Here is a 27,867-nt window from a genome sequence, read left to right on the forward strand (position 1 = left end):
AGCACTGACGTCATTGAGTTTATGTGCGGTCACAGCTGGAGGTTCCACCGGTGCTCACCTGTTACCACAGGTAATCTGACCTCATATGACCTCATAGAACTCAGTGACCTCACCTCAGTGAACTGAGTTCAATGAGACCTGCATCTACTGGCAGAAGAAAAAAATTGCCAAGAGATGCAGATTTGGTGCTGAAATTTATAGACCATATTCCTGCATCAGATCTGCATCTTCTGGTAAAAAAAACAATGCATCAACGATACAGTTTTGATGTGGTGTTAATGCAATTTTTTGATAGGAGATGAAGATTTGATGCAGCAATATGGTGTATAAATTTCAGCACCAAATCTGCGTGTTGGGAAAAAAAAATGCACAAAAACATTTTTGACGTTGTTTCGGTTCCACCAAATTTGCATCTCCTAGCAGAAAACCAAACTGAAACAGCGTCAAAACCGTTTTTGTGTGTTTTTTTGCCAAGAGATGCAGATTTGGTGCTGAAATTTATACAGTAAACGGGCATCCACTGACCTCACATCATTTAGATAGAGACCACATTCGAAAGTATAGACCTTTATAGGAAATACATCGTGTGTATTATTTACTGCCATTTCTATAGAAATGTATTGTAATAGAAGTGTCAGCAATGATTGCACAGACTGCGCCGTACAGTAACATATTATTCTGTGTTTGCGTGCACACAAGATGCAGATGGATGATTTAGCTTTTGTGAGCTTCTAAGTAGCTGGGATAATTAAAAAAGCTATTGGGTAAACATGCTCCTACTATGTGACCCTCTAATTAATAGACTACGGGGAGAAATTACAGAAGTGACAAGATAATTAACACATACATTTTAAATGAAAATGGAAGACGGCAGCAACGTACGGCAGGTCAGATGCTGGAAGTGTTTAGACAGTGCTAAAAGGCCAACCATAATGACTGACACTGCCGGATTTTCTTTCTTATTGTTTAATATCGAGGAAAATTAGCAATTAACATCAGGAGTTTCACATCCAGAATCAAAGCCAGAAATCACATTCTATTATGTTCTGCATAGATTAATAATATAAAGCTCAAATAGTGTTTGAGAAAGGGAAAAATGTCACAAATATTACATACTGGTGGAAAAATAGACTTACAGATAGGGCGAACGAAAGAAAAGGAGAAAGAAAGAAAGAAAGAAAGAAAGAAAGAAAGAAAGAAAGAAAGAAAGAAAGAAAGAAAGAAAGAAAGAAAGAAGGAAGGAAGGATAGAGAGTAAGAGAGAATGAAAGACAAAAAAAGACAGAAAGAAAGAAAAAGAAAGAGAAAGAAAGAAAGAAGGATAGAGAGTAAGAGAGAATGAAAGAGAGAAAAGAAAGAAAGAGAAAGAAAGATAGAAAGAAAGAAAGAAAGAAAGAAAGATAGAAAGAAAGAGATTCAAAGAAATAAAGAAAGAGAAAGAACGAAAGAGATGGAAAGAAAGAAAGAAGGAAAGAAAGAAAGAGAAGGAAAAAGACAGAGATAAAGAAAAAAAGGAAGGAAAGAGAAAAAGAGAAAAAAAAGAAGTAAAAAAAGAAGGAAAGGAAGGAAGGAAAGAAGGAAAAAGAGAGAAAGATAAAGGAATGAAGGAAGGAAGGAAAGAGAGAAAGAAAGAAAGAAAGAAAGAGAGAAAGATAAAGGAAAGAGAAAGAGAAAGAAGGAGAGAAAGAAAGAGGAAGAGAGAAAGAAAGAAAGAAAAAATGAAGGAAGGAAAGAAGAAGAGAGAATGAAGGAAAGAAAGAGAAAGAAAGAAGAAAGGAAAGAAGAAGAGAAAGAAGGAAGGAAGAAAGAGAGAAAGAAAGAAAAATGAAGAACCACTGCAGAAACATTTATAGCCTGTATGATGCCTTTTAATATATATGAGATAGACATAGATAGATAGATAGATAGATAGATAGAGGGATAGATAGATAGATAGATAGATGAATGGATAGATGGATGGATGGATAGATAGATAGATGGATAGAGGGATAGAGGGATGGATGGATAGATAGATAGATAGATAGATAATGGATAGATAGATAGATAGATAGATAGAGGGATAGATAGAGGGATAGATAGAGGGATAGATAGATAGAGGGATAGATAGATAGATAGATAGATGGATGGATGGATAGATAGATAGATAGATGGATAGAGGGATAGAGGGGTGGATGGATAGATAGATAAATAGATAATGGATAGATAGATAGATGGATAGATAGAGAGATAGATAGATGATAGATAGATAGAGGGATAGATAGATAGATAGATAGATAGAGAGATAGATAGAGTTATAGATAGATAGATAGATAGATATAGGGATAAATAGATAGATAGATAGATAGAGAGATAGATAGTTAGATAGATAGATAGATAGATGGATAGCTGGATAGATATATAGATATAGATAGATAGATAGAGGGATAGATAGATAGATAGGAGATAGATAGATAGATAGATAGATAGATAGATAGAGAGATAGATAGAGAGATAGATAGATAGAGAGCTAGATAGATAGATAGATAGATAGATAGATAGATATAGATAGATGTTTCTTATACCATCCAACCTCTTCCCTTAAATTCCTTGTAAATTACCTTTATACCTTAATGCCAAACCGTTAGTGTCACCATTTACAGCTTTAAGAGGAAGACGGCAGAAAAGTGAAGTTCATCTGACAATTCATCAGACATTTTGTTTAGCAGAACTATGTACATAGACATTGCTTTACTTATACCATACTATTATAAAAGTGTGAATGAATACTAACTACATTTTAAAAATAATGCCATTTATAACGATGAGCCCTTAAAGGGAATTTGTCAGCAGGTTTTTGCTATCTCATCTGATAGCAGCATGATGTAGGCAAAGAGATTCTGAATCCAATGATGTATCACTTAGATTACTGACTGCAGCAGTTCTGACACTATAACAGTTTTCAGATGTAATATGTAGCAGACCTAACAAGGCTGCTCCTGTCCACACCAGGCTCTCTGTGTACATTAAAGAAGAGAAGAAGAGAAGAAGGGACATTGTCTACAGATCATGAGCCGCTAATCAGTGCTGGGATTGTGGTTGGACCAGATTGCACATCATCACGTAGTCCAGCACTGATAATTTTCTGATGATAAAACATTCTTTGTATTGAAACAATAGCACACTGCCTGATAAATGACACATTGCTGAATTCAGTGTCTCAGTTCCTACCTCATGCTGCGCACAGATTACATAGAAGTCACCTTCTGAACTAAATCACTAAATCATAGCAGTTGCTTTGTATCTATCCCTATTATCACATAGATAAACAAAAATGTACCTATGAATTATATACAGAATATGGTACACCGATATATACATTGAGTTAGTACATCTGCTATACTGTTAAAGGGATCATACACATAAGAATAAGGAAGGCAAAGAGTACTGACCCTCCCACAGAAAAATGAGGAAAGAGCATGTTGGATGTCAGTATGTCTGATCCTTTGTCCTCACTCCAGATAAGTGACCACCAGAGCTCTGTACCAGGAATGTTCTCCCCTCTCACATTAAGAGGGTCTATGACCAATTTTAGGAGTGATAGGTTTTACATATGATCACATCTAGGTGTCTGATTGTGTATAGTAGTTAAGGTGCGTATACGCATTAGACTAAGTGATTTCAACCATAATGACTAGTCATCATGTGACATTTAAAGGGATTGTCCTGACATGTTAAATTGATGAGATATCTCATGATAAGTCATCAATATCATATCTCTGGCGATCCAGTACCTGGATCCTCCATCAATCACCTGGGTTGAGTGTGAATTGATGTTCAGCTAATACCAGCTGAATGATGCGGCTGCTGACTGTTGGACATCCACCAGTCTGATATGGAGGACCTATCGTATCCTATTGACTTGCAAACCTAGTCCAATGTCCACGACACTGTGGTTGATAGATGGGAGACCTGAGAACCGCTTCCTATCTGCTGGCATCCATGGCCCTTCTTTTGATTAACTGGACATCATGCCGCAACGGTGAGGTTGCATCAAGCCAGCTAATCAAAAGATCCGTAAGGTAAAGGCGGTTGTCAGGACTCCTTCCTGTAATTGATGTAGCTTGTAGATTGGGTCAAATCAATTCTCACGAACTCTACTAAGTCATCAATATTAGATTCCTGCCCAAACCAAAATGTGACACATTGTCATTATCTGAAAAGAAGTTGCTTTTGTTTTACGTTTTCATCCTTCACACAAATGATTATTCCTTAAAAGATCTTTTGTCCAACTTGTAAGATGTCTTCTGCAATGTAATGTAATTTATGACTATACTGAACAACTGTAATGGCCAATATTAACTAAAATGTGTATGGTCACTAAAGCAGAATAATGGTTTACCAGGAAAACGCTCATTCAAAGGTTGTTCAACCAACTGTCTAATGTGTATGGCCGCCCTCAGGTCAATGAAGGTCCTCTTATGTTGTCTGCTCTCATACATGACACCATAATTATTTAGGCATTGTAGATTGAAGATTGGGTATTTGTCGAAAATATATTATCACATTGGACTTCCTGGACTCAACAGGGAAGAGAATTCTTAAAGGGGTTGTACACTATTAGCACAACCCCTTCTTCCACTACATGTTTCCCTCAGGTAAAATAATAAAGACTATACTCACCTCCTATACCAGCACCCTTCCATCGATGTCTGGGCTTGCGGTGACGGGGCTCACGTGGGGTTATGATGTGACATGAGCCCAGCATCCAATCAGTGACAACTTCTGTCTCCCCGCCTTCGGACCAAACGAGTTACTCAACAGGAAGTGAGCGAAGTGTCTGCTCTCACTTCCTGTTGATTGCTCGTTTGGACCAAAATTGGAGAGACAGAAACTGTTGCTGACTGGATGCGGGTCTCGCATGACGTCATTACCCCACTTGAGCCCTGATACCGTGAGTTTGAACATCTTTGAAAGCACGCCGGTACGGGAGGTGAGTATAGTCTTTATTATTTTACCTGGGCAAAACATGTAGTATATGAAGGGGTTATCCTGGTGGTGGATAACCCTGTTAAGCCTTTTTGGCTGTCTCCAACATACACAGGAGCTTTCATTCAGCTGAGCGCTCCTGCGTTCAGTCATACAGTTAGGTCCAGAAATATTTGGACAGTGACACAATTTTCGCGAGTTGGGCTCTGCATGCCACCACATTGGATTTGAAATGAAACCTCTACAACAGAATTCAAGTGCAGATTGTAACGTTTAATTTGAAGGTTTGAACAAAAATATCTGATAGAAATTGTAGGAATTGTACACATTTCTTTACAAACACTCCACATTTTAGGAAGTCAAAAGTAATTGGACAAATAAACCGAACCCAAACAAAATATTTTTATTTTCAATATTTTGTTGCGAATCCTTTGGAGGCAATCACTGCCTTAAGTCTGGAACCCATGGACATCACCAAACGCTGGGTTTCCTCCTTCTTAATGCTTTGCCAGGCCTTTACAGCCGCAGCCTTCAGGTCTTGCTTGTTTGTGGGTCTTTCCGTCTTAAGTCTGGATTTGAGCAAGTGAAATGCATGCTCAATTGGGTTAAGATCTGGTGATTGACTTGGCCATTGCAGAATGTTCCACTTTTTTGCACTCATGAACTCCTGAGTAGCTTTGGCTGTATGCTTGGGGTCATTGTCCATCTGTACTATGAAGCGCCGTCCGATCAACTTTGCGGCATTTGGCTGAATCTGGGCTGAAAGTATATCCCGGTACACTTCAGAATTCATCCGGCTACTCTTGTCTGCTGTTATGTCATCAATAAACACAAGTGACCCAGTGCCATTGAAAGCCATGCATGCCCATGCCATCACGTTGCCTCCACCATGTTTTACAGAGGATGTGGTGTGCCTTGGATCATGTGCCGTTCCCTTTCTTCTCCAAACTTTTTTCTTCCCATCATTCTGGTACAGGTTGATCTTTGTCTCATCTGTCCATAGAATACTTTTCCAGAACTGAGCTGGCTTCATGAGGTGTTTTTCAGCAAATTTAACTCTGGCCTGTCTATTTTTGGAATTGATGAATGGTTTGCATCTAGATGTGAACCCTTTGTATTTACTTTCATGGAGTCTTCTCTTTACTGTTGACTTAGAGACAGATACACCTACTTCACTTCAGTTGATGTTGTGAACGGGTTCTTCTTCACCAAAGAAAGTATGCGGCGATCATCCACCACTGTTGTCATCCGTGGACGCCCAGGCCTTTTTGAGTTCCCAAGCTCACCAGTCAATTCCTTTTTTCTCAGAATGTACCCGACTGTTGATTTTGCTACTCCAAGCATGTCTGCTATCTCTCTGATGGATTTTTTTCTTTTTTTTCAGCCTCAGGATGTTCTGCTTCACCTCAATTGAGAGTTCCTTAGACCGCATGTTGTCTGGTCACAGCAACAGCTTCCAAATGCAAAATCACACACCTGTAATCAACCCCAGACCTTTTAACTACTTCATTGATTACAGGTTAACGAGGGAGACGCCTTCAGAGTTAATTGCAGCCCTTAGAGTCCCTTGTCCAATTACTTTTGGTCCCTTAAAAAAGAGGAGGCTATGCATTACAGAGCTATGATTCCTAAACCCTTTCTCCGATTTGGATGTGAAAACTCTCATATTGCAGCTGGGAGTGTGCACTTTCAGCCCATATTATATATATAATTGTATTTCTGAACATGTTTTTGTAAACAGCTAAAATAACAAAACTTGTGTCACTGTCCAAATATTTCTGGCCCTGACTGTATATCTCTGGCATCGGCTTATCCCTGGAAGAAAAAAGTCCAAAATCAGACGTTCAACATCTTCCCCACTTGGCTGTTGCACCATACACATTAAAGTATCACCTAAACCCATCAATATCCACTTATAATCAAATTTAATCTCAATTGTACACACACAATCAATAAGATCTGATTGCTTTTTTGGTGAGGAATTATCTAATGAGAAAACAGACTCTAGTTTCAAGTGATTGCTCCTGTAAATGAGGTTGTCTTGAGCTCAACCTTGGGGTCCATTATTGTGGGACAATTTCTACTAGAGTTTTGCTAATTAGGGACCAACTGTCCAATGTGAGCATAATAATAACAGAAAAATAATAACAGTCTCAGCGTCAGAAAAAAATATAAAAAAAATAATTAAGAGGGGGTTCTCACATTTAAAAGTTATCTCCTATCCGCCAGATAGGAGATAACATTCAGACTGCTGGGGCCTGCCCGGCATCGCCCCAACAATACCTAGAACCGGGCATCTAAAGAGCCTTGGCTGCATGTATTCCTAGGTGGATCATGTGCACTGGTGCTCTATTTATTCTTAATGGCAGTGCCGGTAGATTGTCGGCATTCCTATGAGAATGAATGGGACGTCGATGCGGATGATCACCCTCCTCTCCATTCAGCCCAAGGTGGATGATCAACCTACACTACATTCAGCCCGGGCTGGATGATCAACCTCCGCTCCATTCAGCCTGAGCTACATGATCAACCTTCGCCGCTCCACTCAGCCCGAGCTGGATGATCAACCTCCGCTCCACTCAGCCCGAGCTGGATGATCAACCTCCGCTCCACTCAGCCCGAGCTGGATGATCAACCTCCGCTCCACTCAGCCTGAGCTGGATGATCAACCTCCGCTCCACTCAGCCCGAGCTGGATGATCAACCTCCGCTCCACTCAGCCCGAGCTGGATGATCAACCTCCGCTCCACTCAGCCTGAGCTGGATGGTCAACCTCTGCTCCACTCAGCCCAACCTGGATGATCAACCTCTGCTCCATTCAGCCCGACCTGGGTGATCAACCTCTGCTCCATTCAGCCCGACCTGGATGATCAACCTCTGCTCCATTCAGCCCGAGCTGTATGATCAACCGCAGCTCCATTGAGCCTGAGCTGGATGATCAATCTCTGCTCCACTCAGCCCAAGCTGGATGATCAACCTCTGCTCTATTTAGCCTGAGCTGGATAATCAACCTCTGCTCCATTCAGCCCAAGCTCTAAAGCCGTGGTCCTTGCGATCAGTGGCGTTATGATGGTCCAACCCCAATTATTGGAAAGTTATCTTACTATGAAGAAAAAGACATGGATCGCACATCCCAAAAATACAATGATCTAAAGCCGCTAGGCAAAAAATTAAATAGAACATGAGGTTCTTTTGATAGTATGATATATATCATTCTATCCCCCTCTTTACTTGGATCTGCACTCTCCCCATTTGGCACAGGTGATTTTAATCAGCAGGAGACTGCAAGAGGGGTCAGCCTTCGTTTTGCTCCCAGTTCACATATGGGAGCCAGTGGGAGGTGAGTGCACAGCTCCTCTCACTGTGTGCTGGTGCTGTGTGGTGGCTGCTGTTGTGGTGGTGTGGTGTCGGTGGGGCGGTGCGGCCTGGAGCCTTGGGGGCTTTGCCTTGCAGCATGGGTGCTGTGAGGCACCAGGTCGCCCGCCCTGCTGGCGCTTTGTCGCTGCGGCGGTGGTGAGTGCACAGTGCCGCACAAAAAGGTCAGGTTAGGGACCCACTCAAGAGGTTTGCCGTGACGTGGCAGTGGGCTTAATACAATCTGATCAGAATGGTAACAAAAGAACCTCATGTTCTATTTAATTTTTTGCCTAGCGGCTTTAGATCGTTGTATTTTTGGGATGTGCGATCCATGTCTTTTTCTTCATAGTATGATTGGAAAGTTATCTATCTTTTGGATAAGAGATCACTTTTAAACTTCAGAAAACCCCTTTAATATTCTTTTCATTGTGTCTAAATATCTCCCTTTTTTTACACAAATATTACTTAACAACTAATGAACATTACTTTTCTGGAAAATTCCCAACAAAAAACCTCAACAATTTCTATTACATTTTCAAGGCTGACATTAAACCCATTTTGATCATTCACGATTTCTAGAACCTTCGAGATACCTCGGCTAAGTTGGGCACAATGTAACATTTATATAAGAGACAACTCATGTTTTTAACTAATTGAATACATTAAATAATACGAGTCCCCCCAAAAAAAAGCGATGATAAATACAACGCACTTATCCGAGCTCGTCTAATAAAAAATGTATTTAGGATCTGACCATAATGGCTATCCCTGCTTGCCAAAACATGACTTCCTAGCAGGTGATTTTCGTCAAGTGCATCTGAAATGGTACCTAAATGAATTAGCAATAAAATGGACTTAGACCTAGCAGTGGGGGCCTCCATTAATCTTGAGTTAATCACTAAAGAGATGCCAGTCACTTTTCTTAAGAAGTCACATTTTTCTCTCCTTGCTGGCGACCACATTTCATAAAGTAACATATTTGTAATGAAAGGACTCTGCTTGAATTAAAAACCCTGAAGGTTTATGCAGATTTTAGTTTTGATTACCGCTGGCATGGGCTCTTAGCAGACTCCGGAAGGAAGGTCCGCGGTGAAAGAGCCCCAGCGTGCAATTCATAATATTCTTTGAAATAAAATAGTGCACTTGTACTTAGTGGGTTTAATCAGCTCTGACTTTTGATAGTCAAACAATAGCTAATTACGGTAACACCTGCCTTGAAAGTCATGTCATGTAGGTTAGTGCCGACGAGAGGCCTTGTATCTTGGCTCCATGGTTATTAGAGTCTAGAAAATCTATCTACGGAAAGTAACTCTGACATTCTGTAAGTTTGGTGCCCATTAAAAAGACCCCCCTCCTTCCCTCCCCGCCATCGCCACCACCTCCATCCATATTTCCGATTTCTTCTTTTTCCATTTTTTTTTTGCATTCTAATGAAGATAAGACATTTTTCTCTACTTGATTTCTTTTTTTTTTATTTCTTCGAAATCAGAACACGAGTTAGATCGCACATCCGAGAATTGAAATATTTTTGACGCTCCGTAGGAGGTTGTGGAAACATTGCTTCCATTCCCGAGCAATGTATTGAGTTTTACGGTTGACTCTATACCGTCGCGGAAATATATAAAATGTGTTAAAAGCAAATTAGAATATTTTGAGCATTGAGCGAAAAAAAACCTAAAGCCGCGGAAAATGTCACATTAGAGACTAGTGCCCCGTGGTAGGAAGCATTAAGTGGCGCAATCATTTTTTACATATATATATTTTGTTTTAAATGTCACTGTGACGTTAGGGGGAGATTCCTTTGTTCCGTTAATTCATAATTGCTATTAAGTAGTGTTGTGATTGTCGGGAGTCTTAAGACGCCGTCTATGAAGGTCTTGTTTAAGCTGTTCATTTCGTAACAAATTATTTTTTATTTTCTTTTTTTTTTTCCGCGTAAAGAGGGTCCGTTGTTAGCTAGTGACAGCACAAGATGGGTCCCCGCGTTATGGTCGGAGAATTAACACAGATGCTGCTAATGATAAAATGATGGATGTTCTCGCTCCGCAGGCCAAAAAAGACAATAAGGACAGAACAGCGTCTTGAGACGAAACCCCTAGCTAAACATCTCAGCCATCTGCACTGGGTCTTTTAGGAGTCATTACAGATACATTGACATTACACGGTTGTTTGCAGCAGTCTGAAAATGACATCAAGTCGTGAGAAACTTACAGAGTAACCGCCGTTTTAATTTTCAGCCATAAATCAATAGTAGCGGTGAAAATAAGAAACTTTGGGATATATATTACAAGGCAAATCTGCTTCTTCCTCTTCCTGGATCTTTAACTATCAATCTGTATTCAGTGAAGACAGATTTTTCCCATTGCAAAGATAGAAGATGACAGTTGGTGCTTTTAAAATTCTGTGGTGGAAGGAAGAAATCCACAGTTACAGTTCACCATAGAACTTTATAAGCACCAACTGCCATCTCCTACCAACTGCCATCTCCTACCAACTGCCATCTCCTATCTCAGTAATGAAAACAAATCTGTATTTACTAAAGAATAGAGATGATCAAACCTGAGGTTTGTTGTTCGATGTGCGCACCAAACACAGACTTTACAAAAAACAGAGTTCAGAATTTGGGTGCTTTATGTACACTAACCACTCGTGTGCTCGGGTACACTCGGTACGCAGCCCAGTGGGAACCACTTGCATTGTTAGATTGGCTCGCACTGTAACAATAGCGTGATTGGATGTAGTGTGCACCAAGCAATAAACAACAAAAAAACAAAGGCCCATTCTCGGGGGTCCAGAGGCCCGATCTCATGGGTCCAGGGGCCAATTCTCGGAGGTCCAGAAGCCCATTCTTGGGGGTCCAGACGCCCATTCACAGGGGTCCAGAGATCCATTCTAGGGGTCCAGAGGCTTGTTCTCAGGAGTCCAGAAGTTCATTCTTCAGGGTTCAGAGGCCCATTCTAGAGAGTCCCCAGACGTGTACTCAGGTGTCCAGAGGCCCTTTCTTGGGGGTCCAGAAGCTCATTCTTGGGGTCCAGAGGCCCTTCCTCAGGAAACCAGAGGCCCTTTCTTGGGAATCCAGAGACCCATTCTTAGGGGTCCAGAGGCCTATTTTGAGGTTTCCAGATGCCCATTCCCGAAGGTCCAGAGACCCATTATTGGGGGTCTAAAAGCCAGATCTCAGGAGTCTAGGGTCAATTCTCAGGGGTCCAGAGGCCCATTCTTAGGGTCCAGAGACCTATTCTTGGGTGTCCAGAGGCCCGTTCTTAGGATAGCTGGGGGTCCCTGTGGATATCTGATAACTTGTGCCATGTGTGACAGGTCTAGGGCTGACCACACCCCAAGAGACGCCTGTTATACAAAGGGTCCTTATTTGCATCTTATACGCTTAAAATCCAGACCCAGCCAAGCTACATATTTATTCAAAAGAGGAGACAAGATACTGCTAGACACTAAATGAGAGGCTAGCTTTTTATTTCAATGCTTTACACTGCAGCTTTGCTTTTTCTGGTCTAATAATTTCAGCAGGAAAGTAATGCATGTAGAAATGGTTTCCACTGTACAGTATACAGTGATGCTTATGTATTTCATTATGTGATGAGTAAACATATAAGATGCAAATAAATGTAAGACAATTTATTAGTGGATAGATAGAAGGGAGATAGATAGAGATAGATAGATAGTTAGATAGTTAGATAGATAGATAGATAGATAGATAATAGAGATAGATAGATAGATAGATAGATAGATAGATAATAGAGATAGATAGATAGATAGATAGATAGATAGATAGATAGATAGATAGATAGATAATAGAGATAGATAGATAGATAATAGATAGATAATAGAGATAGATAGATAGATAGATAGATAGATAGATAGATAGATAGATAGATAGATAGATAGATAGATAGATAATAGAGATAGATAGATAGATAATAGATAGATAATAGAGATAGATAGATAGATAGATAGATAATAGATAGATGATAGATAGGTAGATAGATAGATAGATAATAGATAGATGATAGATAGGTAGATGGATAGATAGGTAGATGGATGGATGGATGAGAAATCAACCCTTGAAATAGCGGTTGTACTTGTTCTTCCCGGTCCCTCGTATTATGGCTGGCCTGCCATCGGTCCCCTTGCTCACTTCCTTCCCGTCCCCCTCTCATTTGTCATGTTGGCCTCCAGTCTGCGGCCTCTTCCCTCTCTGCCCCCTGATTGCCATATCTGATCAGTTTGATTGATCATTGCTGTAGCCACAGGTTGGTAATATGTTATTTTCCGAGAGTCCCACGTCTCCCGGGGGATGCCGGTGGCATGACAGCCCTATAAACTGCCCATTTATCAACCTGCTCCCTGGTGGCCAGGGTCTCACGCACGGGCTGAGCTCGCCTGCAGGGTTACTGGTGGAGAGACGCATTTAGCTGACTCTTTATATGGACTGTTTTCATTAACTAAAGCTAAATCTCACTAAATATGAGCATTAAATGATATTATCCATAGATAACACTGACCCGATCTACACTGAGGTCTTGTATTTCACTTTTGTTACCTCTGATTGTATAAGTATATTGTACATCTCCCATATATCAGACATTGATCAGTCCCCTGTATAGTGAGAGGGTCTCATACTCATCATTGCTGTCATTGAATGGAAATATGCTCATTCATATTTAGAGGCTGAAAGTCATCCTGACCTGGTCCTCGTCACATACCATAGCTGAGGGTCTGTTACAATGTGTCTGTTTATGACAATGTCCCTTATATTATTACCATAGGATAAGCCAAGAATATTTCCACTCTAAAGCCCGCTTTACACGCTGCAATGTATCTTACAATGTGTCGGCGGGGTCACGTCGTAAGTGACGCACATCCGGCATCGTAAGTACATTGCAGCGTGTGACAGGTACGTGCGATTGCGATTGAATGTTAAAACGTTCATCGCATACACATCGTACCTTTCTCTAGAATTGCACATCAGGTTGTTCATCGTACCCGGGGTAGCGCACATCGCAGTGTGTGACACCCCGGGAACGATGAACAGATCTTACCTGTGTCTTGCGGCTCCCGGCCCACAATGCAGAAGCAAGGAGGTGGGCGGGATGTTTACGTCCCGTTTAGCTCCGCCCCTCCACTTCTATTGGCTGGCTGCCGTGTGACGTCGCTGTGACGCCGAACGTCCCTCCCACTCCAGGAAGTGGACATTCGCCGCCCACAGCAAGGTCGTATGGAAGGTAAGTACGTGTGACGGGGGTTACTCGTATGTGCGGCACGTTCAACAAATTGAACGTGCCACACATACGATGGGGGCGTTGCAAATCGCATACGATATTGTATGCGAAATTGCAACGTGTAAAGCGGGCTTTAGGAACATCCTACTCCCATAGCTCCATAGACCTCTTGCCTAGATGGCTGATATCTTCTACACTGACCTCCCTCCTCGCTCTATAAGGGGCAGGTTCAGTCAGAAAGCAGAGGACTAAGGGGCACTTTGCACACTACGACATCGCAAGCCGAGCGCGATAGCCCCCTATGGGTGCACACAGAACGCGTGCTTGGTTTGAACAGTCATTTTTTTGCTGAAATTCTGACTTTAAATGTATATAATATTAATTGAAATCCCCTTATTTAGGTAGATACAAAGATGATAGAAGAAAGTTAAAGGATAGACTGATGATAGGTGGATAGATAGAGAGATATAGATAATAGATAAATAGAGATAGATAGATAAATAGATAGATAGATAGATAATAGATAGATAGATAGATAATAGATAAATAGAGATAGATAGATAGATAATATATGGATAGATAGATAGATAGATAGATAATGGATAAATAGAGATAGATAGATAGATAGATAGATAGATAGATAATAGATAGATAGATAGATAATAGATAAATAGAGATAGATAGATAGATAGATAGATAGATAATATATGGATAGATAGATAGATAGATAGATAGATAGATAATGGATAAATAGAGATAGATAGATAGATAGATAGATAGATAGATAGATAGATAATAGATGGATAGATAGATAGATAGATAATAGATAAATAGAGCTAGATAGATAGATAGATAGATAATAGATGGATGGATATGTAGATAGATAAATAGATAGATAATAGATAGATAGATATGTAGATGGATGGATGGATAGATAGATAGGTAATAGATAGATAATGTTATAATAGATAGATAGATAATAGATAGATAGAATATAGATAGATAGATAGAGAGATATAGATAGATAGATAGAGGGATAGATAGATAGATAGAGGGATAGATAGATAGATAGATAGATAGATAGATAGATAGAGGGATAGATAGATAATAGATGGATGGATATGTAGATAGATAAATAGATAGATAATAGATGGATGAATAGATAGATAGATGATAGATAGATAGATAGGGATAGATAGAGAGATAGATAGAGGGATAGATAGATAGATAGATAGATAGATAGAGGGATAGATAGATAGAGGGATAGACAGAATATAGATATAGATAGGTTAAATTTTACAGCAGTTATTAAGGTTGTAACTCTTTACAAGAAAATCTAAGAAAAAACCCCATAATATCATAGAAAGATTAAAGCGATGAACTTAAATATGAGTACGTATACGCTGCTCCTTGTTCTGTGTGCGGTCACCTGGCGCTGTGTATTTGGTAAGTGCCGACTCCATTGTGTAAAATAAACTTGTTTCCATTCAGAGTAATTGAGTCCTAATGATCCCTGAATGACATTATAAATCCAGAGTCCTCCTGCTCAGAACTATTTGCATGAGCTGAACTGTTGTTATTAGTATGGGGGTTTGTTTTTTACAGGCTCCGAGGCCATAATGTGCTCTGTCCCCATTTTTAATCCCTGTCAATGTGAGACCATTCATTAGGGTATTGTAGAAATTGCAGTGGGATTCGCGGTATTCACTGGATATTATACAGTAAATGAAATGAGCAATGAGGCGCACTGTGTGCTGTAGGCAGGCGGAACTTGGGAAGGAGGGACCGAGGCGATTTGCCCTGTTTTATTAGCATTAATGGAGAAATACCAGTATCTTTCCATTTTTCTAATCCTATTTATTAACTGAGGTTTGATCTGTCAATTTTCAGGTATTTTCTCTATGGTCCCGAGGGTTTGACACGTCCCATGCTCTGTCAGACATAGAAACATGAAACGTATTTAAATATATATAGAACTGGGGTCAAACTGGTCGTCCAAAGTATCAGAGAAGCCCCCACTGGGCTTATGTGTCCTCGCAAAAAGCTACCCGCAGCGCTATTTCAGTACTGTGACTCTCACAGGCCATTTCTATCTTATCACCCATCACACCCCGCTGACGCCAGGAGCACGGGTGTACAGCAAAAACTGCCTTTATAGCAATGTTCTTAACGAGGATGAGTATAACTCCTTAAAGGGAATCTGTCACCAAGTTTTTGCTGCCCCATCTGAGAGCAGGAGTATAAAGGGGGCAGAGGCACTGATTGCAGTGATGTATCACTTACAGGGCTGCTCGCTGTAGTTTTGATAAAATCCCTGTTTTCTCTGCTGCAGATCTCCCAGTTCTCTGGATGCTGACCTTTGTATAACCCCGCCCACACCACTGATTGGCAGCTTTCTGTATACACTTTGCATAGGCCAATCAGTGGTGGAGGCGGGGTTATACAGAGCTCATGAATATAAAGGACTCCTGATAAACCTGTGATTTTACCAAAACCAAAGCAAGTTGTCCAGTAAATTACACATCGCTGGAATCAGGGTCTTTGCCTCTACATCACACTGCTCTTAGATTTGATGACAAATTTGGTGCCTTCAAGTGTTTATAAGCAAAATACCTGTAAGCTGTTATTGATGACACATCCTGACGTAATTACATCATTTCACCCTTTCATATCTGATTGGGGATTGGGAAGTGCTGACCACTCAGATACTTTTGTCAGTGATAAGCCAACCAGAGAGATGGGAGAAGTCATGATTCTACACCTCCTCATAGAGATACTTTATGCTCCTTCTATTACAGTATATTCATGTTCTCATGAGCGGAAGTGAGATAAGTGGCCGCCCGACACCAGAACATGGCAGGTACCCATAGCAGATGTTGGGAGCCACTGCCCAGTGCCCACGGATGTCTTCAGAGTAGGAGGTAAAAGAGGGGTTAATCCCGTGCAATCCGCCAAATAAGATGTAGAAATGTTGATAAATTAATCACTCTTTTATTCCATGGGTCTACGCGTTTCGAGGTGTAAAAACCTCTTCCTCAGGATCAGTTTGTTGATTTTCTGGTCCTGAGGAAGACGTTTTTACACCTCGAAACGCGTAGACCTATGGAATAAAAGATTGATTAATTTATCAACATTTCTACATCGTATTTGGCGGATTGCGCGGCATTAACCCCTCTTTCACCTCCTACTCTGAAGACATCTCCACGGTGGGGCCGCGGTAGCCGCCATTATCTCATGCTATCTATGGTGGTTGTGACCCTTCACAACCACATTTGGTGAGTATATTAATCTATATACTAACCCTTGCTTATCTGGTAAGACCCTATCAGCGCTTCTGTCTTTTTCACTATATCAGTGCCTACGGATATCACAGCGTTGATAAATCCCATTAATAAAAGAAAAGTTTACAGGCCAGTGTGGCGCCCCTGACCTGGTCAGGCGCCACTGAGTACTGCACCCATGCTGGGGACAGTACAATACAGGTAATCCAGAAGGCTGACTGGGGTGTGGAACACAGGCGCATAGTGATCAGGTCTCACACATGTACCCATGAGAGGACCCCTGGGGATCCCAGGAGGGGGCAAGCCTTCACCTTCACTGGAATAGTGGAGGGGGTAGAGCCTCCATCTCCTCTCAAGGGGTGTGGTAAGAGAATCTGGTTGCTAGGTGGCGTAGGCAAGAACAGGAGAGGAGGAGCAGTGAGTCAGTTAGAGCAGAGAACTCCAGAGGGCTCAGTGAGGAGCAGACCTGTGGGGCTGTTGCTGTCTAACAGCGCCCGCGCAGTGGCTATTGACGGGGGAGAACGGTCAACTAGGAGTGCTGCCTGAAAGCCAGCTTCAGCTAGAGAGTGCAACGGAGTGGGAAGTAAGGAGACTGCTAGAGAGCACCAGGCCCAACCGGGCGGCAGATCCCGAAGCGGGGATAGATTCAACTTTCTTCTGCTAAACCTGCCGGTGTGGGGCTCTTAAAGCCCACACCACAACACTACAAAAGCCGCAGCCACGTAACCGCAAGTTAGGGCCCATAGGTCATAGGAGGCAAGAGGCTGGAGTGGCCTGGTCCGGGGAACAAGCAAACGGCAAACAAGAAGGGGAGAGAGGCTTGGAGCATCTTCCCTGGGTGACCCCCATAGGGACTCAAAGTCGGGGTCACCCCAAACCACCAAGGGCTAAGGAAGGCGAGTCAGTAGTCACCCTCGTAAAGTCAGCCTGAAGGATACCTGGTTCCTACCTGGTTCATCTCAGCTACGCCCGGGTTACTCACCCTGCCACCTGAAGTGAGTAAAAACCCTGAAAGACATCCTGCTTGTGTGGTTATTCTGCGACTTGTGGTACTACAAACCTACACAGGGCCCTGGGGCTTGCCTCACTCTCAGGAGGCTCCTACATCTAACTGCACCCACCATCAGCCCCAGGCGACCCTCTACCTGCAGTGGCGGTCCCTACTGGCCGCAATACTGAGAGTGGCGTCACGATCAAAAACAGAAGATTTCCTACCAGTGACGGAGATCCAGCTACGTGGAGTCCCTGAAGGTAATGCACCGACACGACACTTGTGGGGCTTCACATCTGGCGTCACGAACAGGATAAGGACTAGACCTGTTCAGACAGGTGACCATGTGCCTGGGCGGTCCGCTTGAAAAATTGGAAGCGCCGCCATATTGCCACCATGAAAAGCGCGCTGAAAAACAACAGCAGCCCGCGCTGGAAGAAGTTACCGCCCACGAAGAGGTGTGGCTACCCAGAGATCCCCTGCAGAGTCCTGACCTTGCCGGCTATGAGAGCGGAAGCGTCCAGAAACGGCAGAGCAGAAGAGAAGCCAGCAGCTTGCTAATGAAGATGGCGTCTGAGAGCAGAGATCCAGAGCCAGGCTCCGCTGCCTGGTGGTGCCGGGAGCTTGCTATTTTCTGTGACCAGCTGGAGGCTAGGATTGTGCGACAGCTCAGGGAAGAACGCACGGAGCTCCTGGAGATGGCTGCGGCGGTGCGGACCTACGAGGAGGGAGCCGCGCGACGCCTGCCAGATCGAGCGGCGACGACGCAGACCCCGATGCTGCCACAGATGGGTGAGTCGAGTGATGCCCCGGCCAGCGCAAGTGCCCCGGCCCCTGCTGCCACGCCCGCGGTCCCAGAAGAGGCGCCCGGCGCGGCGACGCTGGACCAGGCCGCAGCCACGCTAGAAGCGGCCCGCCAAATCCAGGCCGCCGCAGCGATGCCCCGCCTGTCCCGCAGGGCTCCGACCACCACGGCAGTGCTCATCCGTGCTGCAGGTGTGACGCTGACCCAGGCTGCCACCCTGCTGAACCCGGTCCGCCAAGACCCCACCGCAGCAGCGACGCTTGTCCGCGCCGCAAGTGAGATGCTGAACCAGGCCGCAGCCCCGCCAGGTGCGGCCCGCCAAGCTCCGATCGCTGCAGCGACGTCCAGCCCAGCCTGCACAGAGCCCCCTGCAACAGCGACACTGATCCAGGCCGCCGCCATGCCAGGCGCGGCCCGCCAAGACCAGGCCGCCGCCATGCCAGGCGCGGCCCGCCAAGACCAGGCCGCCGCCATACAGGGCGCGGCCCGCCAAGAAGAGAAGACTACCTCATCATTTTCCCCGGCCTGCAAGGCCAGAGCAGACACCGCTCCCCAGTCAGAAGAGGTCCCTGCTGGAAAGCCCACGCTGGGGGAGGACCCCGAATACTGGCGGCTGAAGGCTGACATGGAGGCCAAGTTTCCACAATGGTTGGTGGACCGGTACATGCTCCCTCCGCATACCCCCAAGAGAATTCCAGCAACCCCTGCAGCCGCGCCAGAGAGTCCACCGCCCAGACCAGCTGAAGAGAGCCCATCCCCAGCACTGCCACCAAAGGAGTGCAGCGAAGAACTAAGGGGGAGAGGAGGCCAGGAAGCTGAGGAGCTGACTCCGACGCCAACCGCAGCAGACCCCTACCCAGAGCCGGAGATGCTGCCCTATTCCCGCTGGGAGGAGGAAGACTTGACACCGTCAGCAGATGAAGATCTGCCCCAAAGCCTCACCTGGGAGCTTGTAAGCTGCACCTCGCAGAACCCAGCCCGCAAGACACGGCGCAGCAGATCAAAGCGTCCTCCAACACCACAGTCTCCAGAACAGAGGGAGGTCACAGCCAGAGACCTGCAGGAGAAAAGGTGCCTAAGAAGGTCCGAAGCCCAGGCTAGAGGACCCCTTTACAGAGGAATAGTAGAGGACTTCAATTTGAAAAGCGGATACGGCTTTATTGTAGCAAGAGGAATAAAAGAGGGCATATTTGTGAATCGGAGAGATGTTCAAGCCCACCTGCCCAGAGGACATTCAGGCAGAAATCTGAAAATTGGGGACTTAGTACAGTTCACCTTACATCAAGGAGAAAGGGGCTACTATGCCTTAGACGTAGCACCATGTCCAAGACAAGAAAGACAAGAAAGACAAGAAAGACAAGACAGAGATAAAGAAACAGATACAGAAAAAGAAACAGATGAAGACCAAGAAAGGAAAGATAAAGATCCTACAGATGCAACAACCACAGACAAAGATCCTACAGATGAGACAACCACGGACGACGACGGAGAGCAAGAAAGTCACAGGTGCCAGTGCCCAACATGCCCACGCCCTGGTGAAAAAGAGGAGTAAAAGTAAAGTAAAGTAAGAAGAGAAGTTAAAGTTTTGAAAAGTTTTGTTTTGCAACGTTTACGTTTAAGCATGTGCCCACAAAAACTATTGTGAGAAATAAACTTTAAGGCTATGAACTTGCTATAGCCACAAACTCTCGCAGTGTAAATAGTTACACCAGTGGCACCACCACCAGGGCCAGCCTGTTTAGGGGCTTGGCTCGTCTGCAACCAGGAGGGGCCCGTCCGTAGAAAAGGGCCTTGGCTCACCTGCGACCAGAGAGCACGCCTGTTTATGGGGCCTTGGCTCACCACCACAAAGAGGGTACCTGGTCAGCACCAACTGTGGAGGCCGCCTCTGCATCCTGCCAGAAGAGGCTGACGGCGCGGATCCACCAGGCCAGGTATACCCTGAAACCGCCAGCCCATGAAAGCCGCCTCTACATCCTGCCAGAAGTGGCTGAAGTCGCGGCCAACGGGAGAGGAAGATTGGAGGAAAGGTCTGGGGAAACGGATGGCCCAGACCTGGTTACCAACAGGACCGGTGACCTGCCTCCTGAGAGGGTTTTGGGTGGGTTAACGGACTTGTGGGTGGAGGGTGGTGATGTCTGATACCTGGTGCTTTTAAATGTTTTTACATGTTTTAATGTTTTATGCATTTTAAAATGTTGTCTTGCAGCCCGAGGACGTGCTGGTGATAACTAAGGGGGAATGTGGCGCCCCTGACCTGGTCAGGCGCCACTGAGTACTGCACCCATGCTGGGGACAGTACAATACAGGTAATCCAGAAGGCTGACTGGGGTGTGGAACACAGGCGCATAGTGATCAGGTCTCACACATGTACCCATGAGAGGACCCCTGGGGATCCCAGGAGGGGGCAAGCCTTCACCTTCACTGGAATAGTGGAGGGGGTAGAGCCTCCATCTCCTCTCAAGGGGTGTGGTAAGAGAATCTGGTTGCTAGGTGGCGTAGGCAAGAACAGGAGAGGAGGAGCAGTGAGTCAGTTAGAGCAGAGAACTCCAGAGGGCTCAGTGAGGAGCAGACCTGTGGGGCTGTTGCTGTCTAACAGCGCCCGCGCAGTGGCTATTGACGGGGGAGAACGGTCAACTAGGAGTGCTGCCTGAAAGCCAGCTTCAGCTAGAGAGTGCAACGGAGTGGGAAGTAAGGAGACTGCTAGAGAGCACCAGGCCCAACCGGGCGGCAGATCCCGAAGCGGGGATAGATTCAACTTTCTTCTGCTAAACCTGCCGGTGTGGGGCTCTTAAAGCCCACACCACAACACTACAAAAGCCGCAGCCACGTAACCGCAAGTTAGGGCCCATAGGTCATAGGAGGCAAGAGGCTGGAGTGGCCTGGTCCGGGGAACAAGCAAACGGCAAACAAGAAGGGGAGAGAGGCTTGGAGCATCTTCCCTGGGTGACCCCCATAGGGACTCAAAGTCGGGGTCACCCCAAACCACCAAGGGCTAAGGAAGGCGAGTCAGTAGTCACCCTCGTAAAGTCAGCCTGAAGGATACCTGGTTCCTACCTGGTTCATCTCAGCTACGCCCGGGTTACTCACCCTGCCACCTGAAGTGAGTAAAAACCCTGAAAGACATCCTGCTTGTGTGGTTATTCTGCGACTTGTGGTACTACAAACCTACACAGGGCCCTGGGGCTTGCCTCACTCTCAGGAGGCTCCTACATCTAACTGCACCCACCATCAGCCCCAGGCGACCCTCTACCTGCAGTGGCGGTCCCTACTGGCCGCAATACTGAGAGTGGCGTCACGATCAAAAACAGAAGATTTCCTACCAGTGACGGAGATCCAGCTACGTGGAGTCCCTGAAGGTAATGCACCGACACGACACTTGTGGGGCTTCACATCAGCATTAGTCTCTAGGGCAGTTGCCAGTGAAGATTGTGCTTGGTGGACATTAAGACGTTCTCTGTTTTTCTATAGATTAAGCCTCTTTGATTTTGAAGACTGTGAACGGTGAACCTGAATTGCGGTAAATAAAAATGAATGGATGGGGACTAATGAGCGTTTAGGGTCCTAGAACAGCAATAGAAATGATCTATGTTATGCAAATTAGAATAGAAGTGCATTGGGCGGTTTTCTCCAAGTGCATTGACACACCCCCAATGCACAATCAGACTATTTTGCATTAAAGCTTGAATTCCCAGCACTGACACATCTGATTACTGCATAACACGTATCATTTCTATTGTGGTTCTCTAATCTATGCAGCCATACCACTAGTTTCATTAGTAAAATCATACTGACAGGTTCCCTTTACAGGAAATCTGTCCACAGGTACTTAGGTAGTTAAAAGGGGTTGTAAACTTTAAAAGTTATTCCTTATTTATAGGATACGGGATAACTTCCCAATCACTGAGTTCGACGACAGGGATCCCGAGAACTGAGACCCTGAAGATCCCCATGTGAATGAAGTAGTGGTCGATCATAAAGACATCCAATCCATTGATTATTAAAGGCAATCTGTCAAAAAAATGTTCTTACCTCATCTGAGAGCAGCATGATGTTGGTAAAGAGATCCTGAATCCAACGATGTATTACTTAGATTACTGGGTGCAGCCGTTCTGACACAATCAGAATTTTTAGATTTAGGGGTACTTTGCACACTACGACATCGCATGCCGATGTAGCGATGCCGAGCGCGATAGTCCCCGCCCCCTTCGCACATGTGATATCTTGTGATAGCTGCTGTAGCGAATATTATCGCTACGGCAGCGTCACACGCACTTACCTGACCTGTGACGTCGCTCTTGCCGGCGACCCGCCTCCTTCCTAAGGGGGCGGGTCGTGTGGCGTCACAGCGACGTCACACGGCAGGCGGCCAATAGAAGCAGAGAGGCGGAGATGAGCGGGACGTAAACATCCCACCCACCTCCTTCCTTCCGCATTGCAGGCGAGACGCAGGTAAGGAGATGTTCCTCGCTCCTGCCGCTTCACACACAGCGATGTATGCTGCCGCAGGAACGAGAAACAACATCGTACTTGTCGCTGCACCGACACTACACCGATCATACGATAACGACGCTTTTGCGCTCGTTAATCATATGAAAAACGATTTACACACTCCGATGTCGACAGCGACGCCGGATGTGCGTCACTTTCGATTTGACCCCACCGACATCGCACCTGCGATGTCGTAGTGTGCAAAGTGCCTTAGCCATGTAGCAGAGCTCAGAGCTGTCCCTGCCCACACCAGGCTCTCTATAGAGATTGTACATTGACAGTGAGGTGCCAATCACAGCAGGCGGTGTATCAGACTGCCATCTAAGTGACATTGTAGTCCAAGCGATGATAAGGGTCTTGCTGCTTAAACAAACAAACAACAAATCGGACCTTCACAAGACAGGCATCCCTGAATTCTGTGTGTTAACCCTTGAAGCATGCAGTCTTCAGTTTAGATAGCAAAAACCTGCTGACAGATTCCTTTTAATTGACCGAATTAAACAGTTACGACTTGAAATGCAGAATATTCCATAATGCATGGTTTATATAAAATTTAGGAAGCCCTGTTAATCGCTAGATCTCACAAGGGCTAGATGTGGCATTATGAAATATTGTGTTTGTGGGCGGGTGGGCCTTCATACGGCTTCTGTTCCTCCTCGCTTTGCATTGCTTTGGGGTCTATCGTTTCATACAGGATCGACAAACGGATAATTTGCTCAGGTGAGAACATACACAGGAGTTGACAGAGAGTTTACAGGACTGGGTAGTTCCCCTCCCGTAGCCATTGTGTGCACAGATCAGCCGCCCGGTGAGATGTGTTTTACTTGCGTGATGTCACTTTACACCTGGACAAACTTGCGATAAATCAGACTAATTCTACTGTTCTCCGCTCAGCTTTATATAACCCCACGGCCTCCTCTTGTTATTGTAGCAGCAGCCAAATCGACGGAAAATATGATCTGAGCTGACCTTCATGTTAACCTCATTTAGGGTTTTTTTTTTCTGTTTCAAATCCATAGGATTCTTTTTAGCTATCACAATTGGCACCAGAGATAGAGCTCGGAGCCAAAATCTCGTCACTTTGGAAAATTCTTCAGCCCCAAATATGTTGACAATTAGAAAAGATCTAATCTCTGCAGATGAGCCGTCCTTTAATGAGTCGATGCTTAATTCATGTTTAACTCATGACATCCAGATACCTATTGCAAAAATGGCTGACGTTACCTGCAAATTCATTGGCTGCGAGCCCAGGATCAAGGTTCACAGCGTTTTGGATGCAGAGTGTTTTCACTGAATCCAAAACGCTGCATCGTACAGTACAAGTACAATGGATGGATTTATAGAAATCTCCTGCCCACTGTGCTTGTTTTTCCCGCAATGAAAACTGACCTGTTTGTCAAGTGTTTGGTGCGGAGACATGAGGGTTCTCCGCATGGAGAACACAGTGAGAGTCTGCAACTGCTTGAGTCCAGATCGTGGGTACGAGCAGAGGAGACTCGTGGCTCCACAGATCAGGACCCTCCACATCCAGGACACAGCAGATCCTGATCGTGTGCACATACCTTTGGATTGATCGTTTTATGACCCCATGATATCTCGGTGATGTCATTAGTGTCTTGGGAAATGATGAGATCCAGTGTCTGCTGGTCCAGAATCTTAATGAGAATGTATGGTAGAACATTAGGCCATGGGTCTCTTTATAGCACGTCAGCAGCACAATGAGCATGCTCTGGATTGGAAAATCGCACTGCAAATCCATGTAACCATTCCTTTCCATATTTCCAATTAGGCACCATAGAGGATCTCCCGACCAGTGTCCCCTGGCTGTATCAGCCAAAGTAGAGGTCTACTGCAAAGATCAGGTCATTTCCTGGAGGACAACTCATGTCCAGGAATTACATGGACATCTTAATTGTTGATAAGTAAAATGGATCCACATGGCTCTGTATCAGTTAAAGGGAACCTGTCACCAGATTTGGCAACTATAAGCTGCGGCCACCACCACTGAGCTCTTATATACAGTGTTTCAGAATACCGTATATAAGAGCCCAGGCCACCCTGGGACCGCCTCTTAGGTGAGTATTATAAAAAAAAGTTTACGTTCTACAGAGCGGCCTGGGCTCTTATATACAGTAGTCTAGAATGCTGTATATAAGAGCTCACTGGTGGTGGTCACAGCTCATAGTCGCCAATTCTGGTGACAGGTTCCCTTTAAAATATATTTCAACTATAGGGCATTAGCAGTAGTAGTGTCATTGCTCTTTGGCTACAGAAAATATCTGACTGACAAGGTTGAGGCTCTAACTACCAGCCAACTCTTTCAACAGTGAGTAAAATATTTGCTGTACAAGAAAAATATGCTATAATACTATACTTACATATCTGAGGTTCTTACCCAAAACTTTGACCAAATAGTGTGAGCCCACCTGCCACGACAAGGTAATCTCATTCAGTTGGGAAAGTACAACAAACAATCACTTGGGTTTCAAAGCAAAATCTCCAACTGGGCCCCAATTATGACATATATTTATTATTATTGTTCTTCTCATGTCCAGTAAATGGACGTTAAGCTCCAGGGCCCACAAGTAGAATCCCTGCACCCACTATCATTTTGCCCTGGAGTCTACCTATATAACTGCAGACTAAGGGCGGCTTTGCACATTGCGACATCGCACGTGCGATGTCGGTGGGGTCAAATCGAAAGTGACACATATCCGGCGTCACTTTCGACATCGTACTGTGTAAATGCTAGATGATACGATGAACGAGCGCAAAAGTGTCGTTATCGTATCATCGTTGCATTCACCGACATTTCCATAATGCCGGTGCCGCGACAGGTACGATGTTGTTCCTGTGTATGAAGCCGCAGGAGCGAGGAACATCTCCTTACCTGCCGCCGGCGGCTATGCGTAAGGACGGAGGTGGGCGGGATGTTTACATCCTGCTCATCTCTGCCCCTCCGCCGCTATTGGCCGCCTGCCGTGTGACGTCGCTATGACGCCGCACGGCCCGCCCCCTTAGGAAGGAGGCGGGTCGCCGGCCAGAGCGACGGTCGCAGGGCAGGTGAGTGCATGTGAAGCTGGCGTAGCGATAATTTTCGCTACGCCAGCTATCACACGATATTGTACCTGCGACGGGGGCGGGGACTATTGCGTGCGACATCGCAGCATCGGCTTGCGATGTCGCAACGTGCAAAGCCCGTCTAAGGCTATGTGCGCACGTAGCGTTCTGTCCCTGCAGAAATTTCTGCAGCGATTTGAACAGCACACGTGCGCTTCAAATCGCTGCAGAAAGAGTCCGTAATGAAAAAAAAAAAAGCCGATTCCATGCGCTCTGACTGCAGCCCCTCCCATAGGACTGCAACACACATCCGTGCCTCCGGTACGTGTTTGGTATGTTTTTGCACGTACCGGAGACACGGAGACACGTTGACCAATGTTTCCCTATGGGTGATGGCACACACGCGTAAAATCACACGGAACGTGTTTCCGTGTAGTAAGTATGTGTGTGCATTTTTCCACACGGTCGCTATGTCTGTTTTTGGCCGTCAACATGCAGGCACGGACCCGCTAAAGTCTATGGGTCCGTGCCTGCACGAACGGCACACGTAGCAAGTCCGTGTTCAGCATGTATTGTCCGTGTGCATTTTTAATCCAAGCATCAGCAACACTTGTTTCCAATCTATCAGGTCAATTGTCAAATTGTCAAATGTCCTGATGTTTCAATTGGTGATGCACAAGGCCAAGGATGTTGTCAAAGGACGTGATGGTTATATGGCAGTATGCTTGAAATTTAGGTGGAAATTTGCGCATTTCTCCATAAAGAATGTTAAAATGTCCATGCGTCTTCTTTAGCTTGACAAGGGGGTGGATCCACATCCTTTTTCCAACAGGTGGTTCATAATCAAGCATATGTCACCTAACACCAAATCTCCAAGATATCAACCATAGCAAATACATGGTTGCTTCATTGGAGAGAGATATTTTGGTGTCTGTATAATGAGTGGTAGAGCCAGAAAACAATGATTTTAAATGGTTTTAAACCTTATCCACCGATGAGGGACAGAGATTGGCCAATTAACAACACCAGGATCTCATGATGAAGGATTAACAACGTTATTTGGGTAAGAATGCGGACCTTTAAAAACGGAAGTCACACGGATTGCATACATACGTATTTTATGCCAATACAGACATTCCACACGTACACACGGAGCACATACGCCATCACACGGATGTCATACGTACGTGTGAAACACCCCTAAAAAACGGAACACGGACCCGAAAAACGGAACGTGAGACACGTACGTTTTTTATGCGAAGGGTGTTTTTGGCCATAGACAGAGCGGGACCTGCAGGCAGAGCGCTCTAAGACGCCACGTGCGCACGTCTCCTGCATAATCTTCATGGATTGTGCTGGGGACGCAGGACACATGCAGTTACGCTGCGGTGCAGATCGCAGCGTAACTGCATGAAATACGCACACGTGCGCACATAGCCTTACTCCTCTGTCTCTTGGGACTGGGCCTATAAAATAAACTGGAAGAAACTTAGGATAGCCAAATAAACAGCTATAGTTTACACTATCTAGAAATGACCCTGGTAAGGTGGAGGAGTGAAGACAAAAGATGGCGGCAGCCACCACCTTCTTATGTACAATGCTAAAAACAAAGTTATTCAGCATCTCCTAAGAAAGTAACATTAAGATGTAAGCTCAAATCTGTGGTGATCGCAGTGAAAAAG

At 44.8% G+C, this 27,867-nt stretch overlaps 1 protein-coding gene across 7 annotated transcripts in view; it reads left to right on the forward strand.

Annotated features, from left to right (window-relative positions):
• Positions 1-27,867, forward strand: part of PRDM16 (PR/SET domain 16) — an 869,912-nt gene that overhangs the window by 496,442 nt on the left and 345,603 nt on the right. The gene's annotated exons all lie outside the window — the stretch shown is intronic.

Source organism: Anomaloglossus baeobatrachus, chromosome 11 (assembly GCF_048569485.1).
Source record: "Anomaloglossus baeobatrachus isolate aAnoBae1 chromosome 11, aAnoBae1.hap1, whole genome shotgun sequence".
Lineage (NCBI taxonomy): Eukaryota > Metazoa > Chordata > Amphibia > Anura > Aromobatidae > Anomaloglossus > Anomaloglossus baeobatrachus.